We start from the raw sequence: 17,150 nt of genomic DNA on the forward strand, positions 1-17,150 counted from the left end.
TGATGTAAGGCAAGCGCAGGATAGGAGGATGGAATATATACAAAAAAAGACAGCGTTTCATATTCACACGTACGATAGGAGGATGGAATATGTATGAAAAAACAGTAAGCGGAAGGCATTTCAACAAAATTAGAAGAAATGAAAGCTAGGCACCATATGAACATGCAACCAATATCACTCTATCAGGTAAAAAGTGTCTCGTCGTAAGTGCCATTTCAAGAAATTAGAAGCAGTACAAGCTAGAAGACAATGCAAGATGCAACCTACATCACAGTCCCAAGTTAAATGTGTCTTATGGGTAAGTGATCGTTGCAGGTATAAGTTGTAAGCTACGCAGATGCAATTCAACATAATCAGAAGCAATACAAACTAGACATCATACGGAAAACGCAACCACGTATAACAGTTCCAAGTAAGAGCAAGCACCTGTGATGGTGGAGTAGGGGAGATGTGCTCATCATGTACACGTATGTTCTAGAAACAGGAACACGTGTCATATTCACAGGCATTATGTGTAAAGTAAGCAGATGCAATTCAAGTTAGAAGCAATACAAGCTAGACATCATACGCAACATGCAACCACATATAATAGTGTCAAGTTAGAGCAAGCACCTGTGATGGTGGAGTAGGGGAGATGTGCTCATCATCTACACAGCTACGTTGACTGTCCAGCCTTGTGTTGTCTTGCGAATCTTGTTGGGAGGATGGCGGAGTAGAATCTGTAGAGACCCCCTGTTTGAGTTGCTCCGAAGGACCACCATCATCCACTGCCGGACTAATTTCCTTCAGCTGTAATGATTTTGCATTGTGAAGTCAAACCGATAAGAAAAAGGAATAAAATTCGCTCTTCAGAACTCATTCATGCATGATACTGACGAACACTACTCGGATGAAAGGCAAACACATGATGCGAGGATGGAATATGTATGAAAAACAGGATGGTGTGACATATTCACACCTATGATGTGGTAACTAAGCAGAAGGCATTTCAACAAATTAGAAGCACTGCAAGCTAGACACCATATGAAAGATGCAACCAATATCACTCTGCCAAGTTCAAACTGTATGGCGTTTCAACAAATTAGAAGCAGTACATGCTAGAAATCATATGCAAGACACAACCAATATCACAGTGGCGACTTAAAGGTGCCTTATCATAAGATATAGTATGTACCAAAAACAGGAAAGCGTGTCATATTCACATGTATCATGTGTAAGCTAAGCAGATGCAGTTTACACTAATTAGGAGCAATACGAGCTAGACACCATATGCAACATGCAACCAGATATCACACTGCCAAGTTAGAGCAAGCACCTTGGATGGTGGAGTAGGGGAGCGGAGACTTGGACCTTGTAATGCACTATCAGTACAAGGAGAATCGGTACAGATGCTCCGTTTACGTTGCTGCAGAGGACCACCATCATCGCCTTCCTTACTCTTTTCCTTCCTCTTTCTTGATTTTGCCTTGTCAAGTCAAACCCACAAGAAAAAGGAATAAAATTTGCTCTTCAGAACTCATTGATGCATGATACTGACGAACACTACTTTCATGTAAGACGAACACTACATATCACACTGCCAAGTAAGAGCAAGCACCTGCGATGGTGGTGTGGGGGAATTGCGGTGATCAACTAGAGAGCTACGTTGACTATCTTCATTTAGCCTTGCTGTTTCTTGAGAATCATGTGGGGAGGATGACACTGCACTCTTTAAACGAGTATGGCGTCTCACAGAAACCCACCCGGGTGACTGTCTCATCATAAGTGATTGACGAGGGATACAAAAGAGCATTAGTTTGATGTACGAACATGGTTAATAGACATATGTAGTATGTATCAAAAACAGGAAGGCATGTCATTATCAAAGGTATAATGTGTAAAGTAAGCAGATGCAATTTAACCAAATTGGAAGCAATACAAGCTAGACACCATATGCAACATGCAACCACATTTGACAGCGCGAAGTTAAAGCAAGCACCTGGGATGGTTGTGTGTGGCAATTGAGATCATCAACTGCAGAGCTACGTTTACTGTCTCCAACTGCTGACACTGCACCCGTTAGAGCGCTGGAACGCTTAGTGCTTATCTTCGAATTACACTGGAGCGACTTCTGTCTTTTCTTTTCTGCATTCATCAACACTGCGTCAGAGTCTGAAATACCCATGCATAAAAAACAATAGTGTGAGTATGGGTGAAGTGTGTGCACAATTAGTACAGTGTAAAGGTAGCAGATAGCAGGTCGGTGAGAAATAAATGACGGGAGACATATGATAGCTCTACAACATGCATGGCACACTAAATTACTACAGGATTCTATGAAAATAACAGTCGACTGAAAGCAAATAGGTCAGTCCATTTTTTCTGCACCGTCCGATGTACAAAGAACGGGCAGATCGCCTTCATCTACCTCCAGCGAGTCAGTGTTGACGATCTTCCTCGAAACGCCAGCGACCACCGGCCCAGTATTCCTCCCCTGCCTGCGCCCTCCCCTCGACCTCACCGCACCGCCGTGCTTGGCACCGCCCCCGGCCATCCATTCAAGCCCCGCCGACCTCCAGATCGGGCGCAAGCAGCTCCTGCGCCCCACACCCCTATGATAGACACCGATGCGCCGCTTCCCCGGGGAACAGGCGGACTAGGTGCTCCGCGCGCCTAAGCGGGTGCTGCTTCTTTTAATTGCGGTTCGACTGACCCTGAATTGAAATCCAGGCGGGCTACTGACCTCTAGCAAAGGTGAAATAGTAAAAGGGAGGAAACCTTGTGCATTTAGTATCACGAAGAAGATGCAGTAAGAAGCGCTCAACTAGTTTCTTTCGTGGGATGAATACGGTGTGAGCGGAGACGTAAGATTTGCACGAATAAGGGAAGAGGAGTACCTCTTTCTGCTGGCAGTGCTGTGTCCTCCTTCTGTTTTTCCGACGATCTTCTTGTTGTTCGCCGGAAACCAGAAGTTGTGGAGGACGGTGCAGCCTTGGACGAACCCATGGCCAAGTTGTTGAGTGTGGTGCGGTGGCCGTCTGTCGGCGGCGGGGAAGCAGATCCGAGGCGGCGAACGACGGCGTAGCGGGAACAGCTCCGGTGCGGTGGACGGTTGCGACAGTGGAGCCGCAGCAGTGAGGCGCAGGACGGCGTGGTCGGAGTGGTTCTGGTACGGCGCACGTCGGCGTCGGCGTCGTGGAGGCAGCTCTGCCTCGGCTTCAGCTGCTAAGTCCTTGAGGGCGTTGCGGTTGCGGTTGCGTTGGACGACGACGTCGGGGTACCGGCTCCGGCGTGATGGAGGAGGGCGGCGGTGGATTGGCCGCTATGGGGTGGAGGACGGAGGAGGCTGGGGTTTCGCGGCTGGTGGAGAGGGCGTTTTCGCGCCCACGGAGTATGAATGGGGAAACGGAGGGAGGCGGGGAACTAAGGGGGAACAATGTTTCGGTTTGAGACGCGCTTGTTTGAAATTTGGGGAAAGTTACAAACTTTCCCCCCATCTAAAATTTCGGACATATTGCGGGTTGGGGGTAGGACAGTCATGTCAGGTGTCCCAAATGTGGGCGGGATAGATTTCGGCCGAGCGCATGGGTAGGCGCCCACGGCGTATGAATGCTTCTCTGGCGTCTTGGTGAAGTTACAAACCTACCCCGGTTTAGACCTTTGGACATCGGGCCGATAGGCTACACGGGCCAGAGTCAGGACAGTAATTTCCTACCACCAAAACATTAGTCTCGCGCGGTTTCGGGTGACCAGAGGCCTATTTGGCGCTTCGTTCAATATTTGGGAGCAGAAGCATTAACGTTTTCGGTTCTCTTGAATTGAACTTTCAGGATTTGTCAAACTTCACAAATCTTTACTCTTGAAAATCCTAAAGCTACGATTATTTTGGAATGGAGGGGGTACATTTGAATATACATTGTACACGAGTATATATTAAAAAATATGCAACTTACCTCAGTTCATGCATGGTTCCAGATATAATCTCCTTGGTTGCAAAAAAAGTTAGATATGCGTATGAATATATATAGCATGTTCAAACTCACAACAAAGATTGATGCCCCCTTTTACATCTGATTTACAAATGCCATTATCTCGGGTTCAAATAGATGAATGCACTTCCTATGAATTCGAATCTTCGAAACCCCCTTTATGTTGAATTCGACATGTATTCTATTTCGTAGCTAGCAATTTGGAATGTATCCATGCAAGTGACAAATGTATAAAGTGCTTCACACTAACAACATGGAGTGCACTAATTAATGTTTATATATGAATTGCAAAAGCATCCATTGCCTGTATTTCAAACCGCTCTCACTCTATGGATCGATAATATGAAATAAACACATGCACATGCTAGAATTCAATTGCAGTTGAAGAAAGAGCCTACTCCTGGTACTGTATATTAGTGATAGGGGTGTGTACAAAGTACACGTGAATACCAGGCATTGTGCGTGTGTGTATACTATCGACGAACTAGCCCCCAAGCTTGTATAACATACTAAGGGCCTAGGGTTACAAATCATATATAGTCGGCTTATCACCAGTGGGGATAGAGTCCTCCGCGACTCTGGTAGCTTCGTGTTGTACGCCGAGTCCTCCACATGGGTCTTCGTATAACACGTCTCGGTCCAACCTATATGTGGCGCAGGATGGAACCGACCCATGAGTCTTCATGTTGACCCACCACAACTAGAAATGATGTGCCCACCACACCACACACGCAATCGGCCACTAAGAAAATAAGCATATACAATAGTACAACGGTATCTAGCTCACGATACGTCTCCATATTTTGTTGATGACACTGACGGACTTTGCATTTGATGCGTGCTCCGTATTTTGTTGACGACACTTACGGTCATTGTATTTGAAGCGAAAGCACGATATGGTCACTGGACTTCAGAATAAGCTCATCACGGTCACCACATACATTTTGTCGTGCTAACCAACATGTGGTTGGATGGTTAGAGGACAGTGGTTTCTCGAGCCCACCAAGGTTAAAGTCCCGGTGCTCGCATTTATCTTGTGTTAATTTCAGTATTTTCCGGCGACGTACGTTCAGTGGGAGGAGACGTTCCACTCGACTACGAGGCACCTATGGTGACTTCGTAAAATCTCAAGATCATATATGCTGGCCCACTCTCTCGAAGGTGCTCATAGGGGTAGGGTTCGCGTGTGTGCGCTTATAGCGGTGAGTGCTTGCGCGTATATATGAGCCCTTGCGTCTGTACCGTGTTAAACAAATACATATCATGATTATACGGTCACTGGCTCACCCGTACAACTCCGTATTTTGTTGATGACACAATCAATTGACCAGTCAAACGTTCCACGCGGCGCAACTAGTGTTGCACCATCGGGGCGCGTAACCGTGGGGCCCACCTGTCAGCCCGTATATGAAAGAAAGAAATGGTAGTTTGAGTCTGTACTGTGTTAATAAAATAGGAGTACATTTTAGGGTGATCATACGGTCACTGGCTCACCATACAGCTCCGTAATTTGTTGATAACACGATCAATTGACCAGTCAAACGGTCCACATTCAGCAGCGCACATTACCATAGGGCCCACCCGTCAGCGCGTATATGAAGGACAGAAATGGTAATAAATTAGTGGTCGGTGGGTATTCGAAGTCGTGAGACCTCTGGTTGGCAGTCACCGGCGGTTGGGGGGCGTTCATTGGGCGGTGGGGTGGGGATCCCCGGAGAAAAAGCTCGGCGGGGGGGGGGGCTAGAGGGATGGCCGGTGCGGCGGCGGACCGGCGGTGGGGAGTGGTTTCGGGGAGGGCGGGCCGGCCGCGGGCGGCGGGGGCTGGCGGTTCGGCCGGTGGTGGCTGGCGGCTCAGGGGGGTGGAGTTTGATGATAAACTGGAGGCCCTTGATTTCGTATCCAACGGCTGGAAAATCTAATGACCAGAGATGAAAAAGTCAGTCGACTGACGTGTAGCCTCACCCCGCACGTACACATGCACCAGCACGCACCAGACACGCACGCATGTAGGCGTGCAACACTGACACGTACACACGCACGCATGCTGGCGTGCAACACTGACACGTACACATGCACTCACGAACACACGCACGTACGCACCCATGCATGCAACACTGAAACGTACCCTTGCACGCACGCAACACTCGCACGCCTGCATGCACACAGCACACGACGCAAGACACACGTTCAACCTATACGTGCATGCACCCTTTGTTAAGGACATGGATTGTTACGGGTATTAATCAATCTTATCTGTGATAAGCAGAACATTGATGTTTGCAGCGGTCTTTATGAATCACAACGTATCGAATGGGCTATCAACATAGTAGGCTTATCAACATGAAAAAGATGACGTCACACTCAATGAACAATCATCGGTTTATGAAATGCCCGCTTCTGACCGCCCTGGCCCACCAAAGGTTCCTCTGCTGTGCGCTGCCTGCGTTGGGTCACTGACATGCATGCCATGCACCCAAAGAGCCCACATGTCAGTGGAAGAACGGCGCGGTGTCCTAGGTCAGAGTCGAGGGCGCCACTCGCGGCACGCCCGGCTGAACACGCCTCCGTGCCGCATTCAAACGCCTCCATGAAACCCGCCCGTGTGGAAGCCGAGAAACCCACTCTGGACACACGTCCGTTCATGACCGGGCCGGCGTTAAACGCAACGCCGGCCGAGCTCCTCCCGTCCGCCATCTATTTAATCTCCTATTTAAACGAGGCCAAACGCCGGCCAAGAATCGCACACCTCCGCCGCTCCCCTATCTCCTCCACCATTTTGTCCACTCTTACAATGGCTTACGAAGAGTAGTTATTCCGCATCCAAGCCGGCTGGGTAGCCCGCCGGATACGAGCTATGCAGCTCGCTGATCCACCTCCCTCCCCTCGCCCGACGGAGCCAGTTGCCGCCCCAAGCCGGCGCGCGGTTCAGCAACTCGCCGCTCCAGGCCAGCTCGACGAGGAGCGGCGCACGGGCGTCGTTGCTGCCGTCCACGCCGCCGCCTCGTACCGCGTCTCCCGTTTCTGTGGCCGAGACTCCCATGCCGGCGGCCGCGCCATGCAAGCAGCGACAGAAGCCGGGTGCGCGGAGAGCGACGAGTCGGTGGCCAGCGCCTCCGCGTCCGCCGCCATCATCGAGGAGAAGTAGAACACGGGAGGCCGCCGCCGCTTGGGTCCCATGAAGGCCACCGCAGAGGCGACGCTAGCGTACACAGCAGGTGTCTTGCCGGATCCTTTTTTTGCGAGGACCTTCGTCGACCCCGCATGGGCTGCATGGAAGAGGGGAATGTTAGGATGAACTCGAGCCGGTGCCGGCCATGGCGAAGTAGTGGCCGGTGATGAACTCGAACCGGTGCCGGCCACCATCATCTTCGGCACCAGCCAATGATATCAGTTGGGCAGTGGGGAAGCGAGCCGTCCTTTGCGCTGAAGCATATACCTCCGGGGCTCCCGGCAGTCCGGTGATCGTGCTGCCGGACATGAGGAACACAAATCGATCGGCGGGCGACCATTTAGGCCAGGTATTATATACCTGTGCTATCCAGAACTAGCACCGCGTAGTTCATTTGAATGTAATGAAATCCGTCATGTTTGTATGAAAATCCGGTATTTTATATGATTTCCGTCGTTGTTTATATGAAATATCAGTTTGTCTACGTGTTTGCGTGAATTTCGTCCGGTTGGTTGAGTTGCTGTCATAATGTGTGCGGCTACGGTTGGATGGCGTAATTTGCGGGTCGCCGGTCGGTCTGCGGGCGGCTCGGGCGGCGTTGTGGGACAAAAAACACAGCTCGTGCGAGCTCGTCTCCAACGTGCGCGCTGGAGGATGCATGACAGCATGAGCACCCGAGCCATTCCTCGTTCATCGGTGGCAAAGGCACCGGTGGACAAAAGGGTCGCCAATATTTTGGCTACCCCGGGCAAGATCCAAACAGCCCCTCCCAATAGATTCAAATCCCTCGTTCGCCGTGGAATTTTGCCATGTGTTGTTTTCATGGACTAGCAAGATGCCCGTGCATTGCACGGAACATCAAGATGCATTTTTTTACAAACTCCCGCATGCATGCAAGGGATAATTAATGTCCTCCTTTGCTAGTACCACGAGGCAAACACCATTAATATTGCATCGATTAGTGTTAGTGGCCTTGTATATCTGCAAATTGTAATTTTGATAGTGGCCCCTTGTATATAAAAATGGAGGGAGAAAGATGAGAGATAAGGTGAGGAGGAGTGGGGCGTGGTGGTGACTGGTGGTCGGACTGGGCGGAGGCATGGGGATGGACGGCGCATTATGTCTAGGTTTGTATCTCTCTCACACACACCCACGTAGGTGGGGGACGTGCACGAAGAGAAGAGGTGCACGCACGGCGCACGTACTCCCGTCTCTTTCCCAACCACACCCGCGCGGGTACACGGTGGAGCTCATTTCTGTACGAAAAAGGCAGCCCACGTGGTAATTTGGCACGTGTACTGGTTGTCCACTTGGTGGAGGGAGGATCGTCTACCACGGGTGAACAAACAAATTGCGACTTGACGCGTTATGTTAAATTAAAAAAAGAGGCAAACCATGTGGGGCCTACCTTAGAGGCAAGGCTCTATACACTGGAGTACTTTTGATGTGTCCCGTCAACTCGCAGAACGAGGAGAAGCTTGCTTAGTACGCCGTCTCCCCCGCCCACGGGCGCGGTGGCTCGCAGGATGAGGTGAAGCTTGCTTACTACGCCTTACGCCCGCTCCCTCGCCCACGCGCGCGGTGGCTCGCAGCACGAGGAGAAAATTTTACTACTCCCTCCGTTTACTCCTCGTCCCTACTACGTACTTTGGTTAGTACTCCCTCCATTTACTTATACAAGGCCACTATAAAAAATACATTTTGCATCTATACAAGGCCACAAATAGTAATCGAGACAAAAGTTACTACTCCCTCCTTTCCAGTTTATGGCTCAATTTCAAAATCTCTCCAACCAAGGTAGACGGTGAGTGGTCGAATTAATTTCGTAGTTTGCACAAGTAATTAGTACGCTCGTTTTTCTCAAGAAGTTATGTTTACCGAGGCATTAATTAGAACGAATGCATGAATGACCACTAAATTTCCATGAACTTGTACATGCATTGGTTAGTTTCCTCTTGACACTGCTTGCGTCGGGTGATCTAACGCACCTCGAAATCCAACATGTAATGGTACTACTACTAGTATAGTAGAATTGAGACTTATCAAACGGAAAAACGAATGTTTTTTAGATGAGCCCTATAAACCCTAGTGGGTACGTACTCCGTAAAAACAGATTTTTCCAAAACTAAGTCGCTCCCTTTCATGAATTCTGTAGTATACTCCTCCGTCGACGCTCCCTTTCATGAATTCTGTACTTCCTGTCGCCGACATGTGGGACATATAGCAACCGGGTCGACGTGTCAAGCACCAAATAACAGTGCAGAACAGCAGGGGGACGCACCCCACTCGTACCGGCCCAGTAGTAGTAATGAGCAATGAGACGTCAAATCACAATGCCGCACTTTCCCAGACGGACGAAGCAACCATTATTTCACACTTCGGTTCGCCATCATCTCAAACCACGTACTAGTATTGCTTCTGCCTCAAGAGGGACACGCGCATCGCCTTGGTACATCATGACACGTGGGACCGCATGACAGGCCATGCTCCCCCGCCGATCGCTCGGTAAAATCACCTCATTTTTACTATACTTCCTCCGTATCGGTTTACTACATGGCATGCACGTCGTTCTAGGTTGAGAATTTAACTGGCTATATATGTGATGAACAGTACTCTAGCCTTTTAAAAAATGTATACTTTTGTACAGTAGTACTATCGATGGATTGCGCCATGGAGCAAAAATTGAAATTAAAAAAAGGTGGTACATATAGAGAGCGCTCGTCGCCAAATTATGCATATAGTACTATTAAAAAAGCTAGTACGTGCTTAATTGGGGTGCTAAATTCTATTAAAGTAATACTAGTAGTATGTACATACTGAAGAGTTAAAGTAACGAGAAGAAACATAACATAGTTCTGCTGGGGGCTCAGCACAACACACCCCTCAAATTAAACTAAGCACACCTGAAATTAAACTATGCAACTAATCCTGTAGACACTGCATTAGAAGTTTAGAACCACCATGAGCAACGACACTGCCACCTTACTCGGAGTCCTCGTCCACGTCCTCGACTTCGTCCTTGTCCCTATTCCTCTTGGCCGATACTTCTTTGCTTGAACCGCACACTTGGCTGTTGCTCTTCATCCAACCCTTGTAGATATTGAAACAAAGGTAGCCATCCATTGCAGCGTAGTGGATGTGGTCTATATCTAGTACATTCCGCTGCCATGCATGACGATGAAACGTGTATGGAGGTTTCTCTAGTTTACCGTACGAAGGATGAACCATGGCTCCTGCCAGGGTCAGCATTGAAGGCTGACGAGAGGGCACCAGCCGATTCTTCTGGAGGTCGAAGGGGTTGCCTACAACGAGGCCTATCCGACCCAGGACTTCTTCGTCGTTCGTAAAGTCTACAGTAATGAATTTCACTGTTTTGTCCTTGAGGAAGTTCTTAAAATCCTGGCACTCAACGTCGGCATGGCATATGTGGTAGACCAAGCAAACGTTATGTACGCAAACCTGGATCACGGCGGGCTTCTTCCTCTCTTCGTCCTTTAGATCCTTCTCTCGTCCCAGGACTGTGGTGTACTCAACATCTAGCCCAGCGACCCACTCATCATCTGAGTTTTCGAACATGCGTCTGAAGCGAGAAAGGCATCCTTTCACCGTCGCGGAAGAACGGGTGTAGATGACGTCGAACTCATCGCCGGTGATGGTTCTAACCTTGTACTCACCGCCGATCGTGGAGATTTGGGACGCCATGGATTTGGGAGGAGGGTTAGGATTAGTGGAACTGCCGTAATGTGAATGGACGGGACGACTAGGAGCGAACCGCCGTAGTATTGAAGGACGTGCGGGGACGAGTAGGAGCGAACTGCCAGCGTGCGAACGGCAGGGTAGTGGCTTTCCATTCTCCCATGATACGGGCTTCCGAGAGCCCTTGGATCTGAGATCGAACGGTTGCATGGCGTGATTCTAGACCTATGGGTGAATATCCTATCCTGGAGGGTTATTCTGCAAATTTTCAGCAACTTAGCATGCGACCGTTTGATCTCAGATCCAAGGGCTGCCAGCAGCCCGTATCATGGTCGCGCCTACCACGACCGTCGCGTCGCTCGCGCGGTCGCGCCCTTGGAGATTTAACACGGTGCGTTAGGCTATCTGATGTTGGCATGTCATACATAGTCATCACTTAGTCACTCATACTACAACAAGGTTGGCTATAAGTGTATTTTTTACTCCTCTCTATCTCTTTCTTCGTACTCAAGGAAGAAACGGTGCTAAGCGCGTGTATTTATTGCATTTGCCAAGGAGTGACCTCTTCCAATGAAATGGTGTTGCTAAGTTTGCTTCATTTAATTAGCTATAGACTCAAAATTGTCTTTTCACCTAGGTACACGCGCTTAGCACCGTTTCTTCCTTGGGTCACCAAACTAGTCTCTCTCTTCTTGATTAACTTGCCACATCAGACTTTATGCCTATGTGGCAAGCTTAAGCACCTGTAGGAGCAAGTAAAAGTAAGTACAATAGTGCGCTTTACATGGCATTTTTGCATATGTGGAGGAAAGAGAGGCAAGGAAAAAGTGGAGAAGTGGGCTCTCATGCAAGAGCCAGCCTCTACTACATGGTGGAGCATTGGGAGAGGCACCTGTATGGAGGTGGTCAGGAATCTGGGAGACTCACGCCGGTCGTAGCGCCGCAGTTAAAATGATAATGGCAAGTCAAATCACGGGGCCCCACCTGTCCAGCAGTAACTCGCTGTCAAATCACACAGCCCTACGTTTGCAGCAGCCTACTCCCTCGTCTTCTCGCGTCTCTGTCGAACCGACTAGGCGGAACTGCCCCGCCGCCTACCGCGCAGGAAAAGCCCCGCCCTCGACTTTTAAATACAACTACATCCGCTTAAGAATCCAATGATATACTTTTTGTGACATAGTAACTCATATTTAGTTAGTCAAATGGATGACCTAGAACTACGTGCAGGCCCTATAAACCGAGACGCCTAAAAATAAAAAAACCGAGACGGAGAGGGTAGTTCAGCACGTATCTTTTTAGATCAATATAGTCGGGATTCACCAAGGAGCAAAACCAAGTGGTAGGCTGCTCCTGTCGTGTTGGCGTAGCAACTCAAGCAGGGTCAGTCCGCACACGAAATGGCGACACACTTAACAGGACCCCTTTGGCCGACATGTGGCTCATCCACCGTCTTGTTCCACGTGCGATGCACCAAATTACAGTTCGGAGCAGCGGTTGGAATTGGAGGCACCCCGGTCGTAGCGCCGCAGTAGTAGAAAATGAGCGACGAGGGGTCAAATCACAAAGCCCCACCTTTCCCGCATTAAGCTGGACGGACGAAGCAACCATCATTTCACTCTAGGGCGCAAGAGCATAAAGAAAAGAGAAAACAATGATGCGTGCGGCAGCTACCTAGGGCACCCTAGGGTAGGGGTCTCCACTACAGATCCTTTTTTTTGAAAGCGCCTCCACTACAAATCGGCTTCTCCCTCGTCCTCTTGAAGAAAACCGATGATGAGTGCGGCGGTAGGGTTTGTAGGAGTACTACGGCGTGCGGGGCCACGTCGTAGTAAACGGGTTCGAGCCGACGCCTTAAATATGTGTGGGCCGCTTGGTTTTACGGGAACGAGGCAGCATTTTGGGTTCGGGGACCAGTGGAGATATAGTACGTACAAAAATTGTGGACGTAGGTTCGACCGAAAGGCAATGATGCATGGGCCCTGCATTTTGATATACCCGGGGCCGCGTGAAATTTGCTACTCTACTCAAAACTAGTAAGGTACACATGTATTGAACGCATGAGATTTCGAAACCAAATTATGAATAAATACACACTATAGCATGTAAAGCTTTGAGTCATATATGCATGATGTAGATGTTCGTTTAGTTCTTATAGTTCATCTCATTCAAAATCAATAAGTTTTATAAAAATGTTAAGATTCATGGGGTTGTGCATTGTACTCCCTCCGTTCCAAAATAGATGAGCCAACTTTGCACTAACTTTGTACAAAGTTAGTGCAAAGTTGGGTCATCTATTTTGGAACGGAGGGAGTAAATCATAAAGTAAAAAACAAATAATGGCAATTCATTTAGAAAAAATAATCAATTATGATAGAGAAGATTCTAGAACAAAGGAGAAGTGCTTGTGTTTTGAGGTTTGTGCATTATGCTTAAGTTCAACCATGGAGTCTTCTAAATTGTACATGTGGCAGATCTGGTGGAATGTTGATGATATCCAATGGCCAATAGTGCTCGGATTTACCTATCTCTGCACTGTCGGGTTAGCTTCATCCAGCGACCATCTTTCAAAGTTATTGGCACACTATATAGTTCTTGTGCCATAGTTGCATGTTTTGGAAAAAAGCTAGTAGTGGGTTGTACTATCTATTTAGGAATAGAAGATGTATACGTGGAAGTTGTAGGGAAAGATGGAGCATCTCAATTCCTATGAGTAGGGATTGGAAAAGAGATGTCATTTGGTTCACATCATAGGAACTTTTCTATTGAATCTAGAGATGACATGTATCTCAATTCCTATGAGAAGGGATTAGAAAAGAGATGTAATTTGGTTCATATCATAGGAACTTTTCTATTGAATATACGCTAATGTTTATTTTCCTTTGAAATTAAGGGAGTATAGGAATCCATTCATATGAACCAAGTGGCTCTACAGCTATAAAAATGATATCATGTTTATTTCCTTTGAAATGTGGAGTATATGAATCTATTCCTATGAACCAATTGGATCTAAAGGAAAAAATCCTATAAAAATCATATCATATAGAGTTCCTATGATATTCCTCGACACTAAAGGATGCTTGAAATTGCCGCGGGTGATACGATGGTCTTTCTTTGTAGACTCCTCACCCAACTTTATAGTTACCTCTCGAAGATGAATGAAATGATATATACATGGTATTATACATGTGCAATTTGGTACATGAAAACTCGGTAAAAGTTTGCGAGGTTATAATTTTCAATAAAGCTATATGCACTGCATTTTGGAACGGAGGGAGCATACGGCAGTTGCTAACACTCACGTGGAAGATTTGTGTGTAGGAGTAGTGGCTGTTCTGTTAAATGACATGGCAAAACTGACACTGTCGGATGCTGATCTAACGGTTCTTACAACGTTTGTCAGGAAAAGGCTTGTGGCGAACGTTTGTCGGATAATGATTTACGGACACATGCATTGCATTGATATGTGCCCCCTCTCTCTCACGCACACGCACCCTCAAGAGTCACGACTCTCCCGAGTCCTCTCACTGACTCGCACGTCGCACCCACCGTCTATCTGCAGGTAGACGTCACGCACATATGTGCTCTTCACACCCTACCCTTAGAACTTCTAAAAAACAAAAGACGGCGCGCACATTTTATTTTAGCTCACACGTCACACACTTGTACTATTACTCTTGCGGCGAACGTTCTTTGGGCATAGTATATTGTACTCTCATGAAGAGAAGCAGTGCACACACACACTAGTTCTCTCACACCCACTCGCGGGTACACGTAGGAGCACATTTTTTGAAGCTGGTACAACAAAATCACTCCACTATATATAAAAGCAGGAGCCTTAGCGCTTGCTTTACTAGGGTTCCTCTCGTTCACTCTCTCATGCTCTCCAGATCTAAGCAACACATAGGTGGCCACACTATCTCTCAGCTCACGGCTGGTCACAAATCCGGCCGGACAACCTCGACCGGGGCAGGGGTGTAGGTGCATCGTTCACGTTGTCATCGGCGGCGAGGGAGGAGACCAATGGCTGCCTGCGCGTCCTGATCGGCGGCCGTGCCGTTCTCTCCGGGAGAGCGCCGGCTCGGGAGGGCCTCCGACCCCTTCTTCCTCCCTACGGTATTGTGGCCAAGATGCTTCCTCCCGGTGCCGTCTTTGCGACATGCCGACGACCCTCAGGTATATATTCCTTCGAAACCTACCTTGCTCTACTGCCCCAGCTCCCTTCGTGTGGATCTTTTTCTACTTCCTTCCGCTGTTCCAAAGCCACCTAGACTTCTACTATTATTAGAAGTAAAGCTATTTCATGTAGTCGACTCAAAGCATTCGTTCAAACAGGGAAGAAAGTGGGAAAGCTGTAGCATGAATCTAGGACTTGGTTCTAAGAGGAAACGGGGGAAAGTAGTAATATCTGTCACTATTTAAATAACCGTATTTCATATGTGCGCAAACAGGGATGTCTGTCTCCATATCGTTTCAGGATGTCTGTCTCCGTATTGTTTCTATCCATGCAATCAAAAGCACACACCTTAGTTTTAGTACAACTGCGCAAAATGAGATGGCTATCCCTCACTGGCGTCGTCTAACCTCCCGTCTTCAAGGTATCCCTACATTGGTAGTAACTAAGGTAGAATGACCAACGCAATCTAAAAGAAGTTGATTCGTACGTTTTACTTCCTGATTGCAGTGCAGGAATGAGCGAAAACAACTGCATCCTAGTTCGGAATGCACTTTCTACCAGTTCATACATGGACCAAGGACTAGCTGGCACGGCTGGACGACGGTTTTCGGGACAGGTGCGCGGACAAGAGGCATTGTGGTCTGCTTATTTCTGCAAATAGCGGTGCTTAAATTTAGTGGAATGCACAAGCATTTCAGCTGGTCAGTACACTGCATGGTTCAGTTCAGCATTCCAGCTAAGACCACAATTATAATTGGTTATTCTGGAATGACAGAACCTAACCCTGAATTGTGGCAACAAGAAAAAACCAGAGTGAACTCCAGGAAATTTAAGCCTGCCGGGAGGCCCTTTGCTCAGAGAGAAGCCTTGCTTGTTTTTTTCCTGATTTGTAAACCTTCTCACAACTTTTTCTTTTGCTATGAACTAGTATATGTTTGTTATGTTCTATGAATCATTGAGATGTATAAAATTGCTTAACTTATGCTTTTCAAGTTTTTTATGAAGACGAGTTTAATGTGAGTGTTCCACATGAGCGCTGGACTAGCGTGTGAACGTTTGGAATGTATTACATTGTGGCCTCAATTAACTGCATGAACCACTGTAACAAGATACATAGTTGCTTATATGTCAGACAGCAGATTGTTGATTGTTAGCTGGTCGATAGCCTAGTGTTGAAGCGAGCTGAGCCAATGTGCCGTGTTTTGCACAGCTGCTTACAATTGGGGTAGCACCAACAGAGTTTACAAGTACTTATGTATACGTCGGCGCACGGTTCTCGTACGAGTGCTCTATTTCATCAAAACACACACTGCTCGTATGATAAACCATGACAACTTATGTCTTACCATGCCATATTCATGAAAAAACTAGTGAGGACGCATCTGTTTCGGCAACAATTACGATGGTTCTCACATGATTCACGGGCACACAAAAGTAGCAGCAGTTCCCATAGACGGATTCAAACAGAGTACTAGCCCCAGAGGGGTCGATAACATGCAATGTTCGGATAATTAGACACAATCCAAACTACTATTAAACACTAGCTGGGGCAACTATTTCATGCCTCGATCTAATTTGGGTTGGACACAAGACGGACCTTGCCATGAACATCATCGAGGATGTCCCGCAGTAGCTCAATCCTGTGAACCTTTATGAAGACAACCTTGTGGCCTTGCCACTGATAAAATTGTTTGTGGAGGCATGCCATGCCATCTTCCTGTGTAAGCTTGACAAGAACAGTATTCCTCACAAACGAAGGAGTAGCTTTGAACTTCTTGTGCTTCAGTACACCCTGGACAACACGCCTAACAACAGTGAGGCTGGAATACAACTCTTCATTGGTATAACCGCAAATGGCTTCCAGGATCCAACAGCCTAAGAACTCTGTTTTCCCAGTGCGTATATTCAGGTCGTCTGCCTCATAGTGAGTGACATGTACAACCACACAATCCTTGTCTGCATCAGGGCTCTAATTGAAACAGAAACAAATTCTGAATTACTTTTTAATATAAGAAACACAAGTTATTTAAACCACTACGTATACCATGGCATCGAAGCTAATAAAATTTTTCATTATTAATCACCACATACGTCCTTTTCTAAGAAAATCACCACATACTTAGATGAAAACCACAATTGATAT

Source organism: Triticum aestivum, chromosome 1A (assembly GCF_018294505.1).
Source record: "Triticum aestivum cultivar Chinese Spring chromosome 1A, IWGSC CS RefSeq v2.1, whole genome shotgun sequence".
Taxonomy (NCBI): domain Eukaryota; kingdom Viridiplantae; phylum Streptophyta; class Magnoliopsida; order Poales; family Poaceae; genus Triticum; species Triticum aestivum.